This window comes from Triticum aestivum, chromosome 7D (genome assembly GCF_018294505.1).
Source record: "Triticum aestivum cultivar Chinese Spring chromosome 7D, IWGSC CS RefSeq v2.1, whole genome shotgun sequence".
Lineage (NCBI taxonomy): Eukaryota > Viridiplantae > Streptophyta > Magnoliopsida > Poales > Poaceae > Triticum > Triticum aestivum.
Window position 1 is genome coordinate 609,708,918 of NC_057814.1, and position 683 is coordinate 609,709,600.

Genomic DNA, 683 nt, shown 5'->3' on the forward strand with positions numbered 1-683 from the left:
GACCAGATCCAAGTGGAGGTGAAACGAAGGGGGGATTCCTGGTCGGCAAAAAGGTAATGAAGAGTGAGGGAAAGTGTGGGTTTTGGGGGGGTTGGCTGACAGTGTGGGGCTGAGGAGACCTAACGGGTCTCTTCCTGCTTTCCGCGCACACGAGAGGGGTCTGGTTGCTAACTCGACTCGTTCGCCATCGGCGTTGAGAGCAACTCTAGCAGACCCCGTAAAACGCTGACCCGCATAAGGCTTTTGCAGTTCGCGGAAAAGGGTATATGCGGGCTGGCGCGGGCGAGGTTAGACTCAGACCCCGCAAAATGGACCCTAAAAAAGGATATTCGGTGAATATGCTCTTTTACGGGTCGGTTACGCGGGGTCTGCTCGGGCGCCGCCGCATTGACCCGCAAACCGAAGACGCGCAATTATCGAATTTGACATCGATTCCAACAAATGAGTTCAAATTCAAACAATAGAACACAGTTCACACGCAAATAAAAGCTTAGTTTTGTAGGACAAACACAAAAGGGGGTCTTGCAAAAGTGACGACCACGTCCGGCATCATCTTGGTCGATCTTCACTCCGCGCCACCGAGTCCATCGAGGTCATCGCAACCACCGAGTCCACCTCCGGCACTTGTTCCAACTCCGGCACCGAAATCATTGGCTGGTGCACTGAACACATCGGTGACGTTG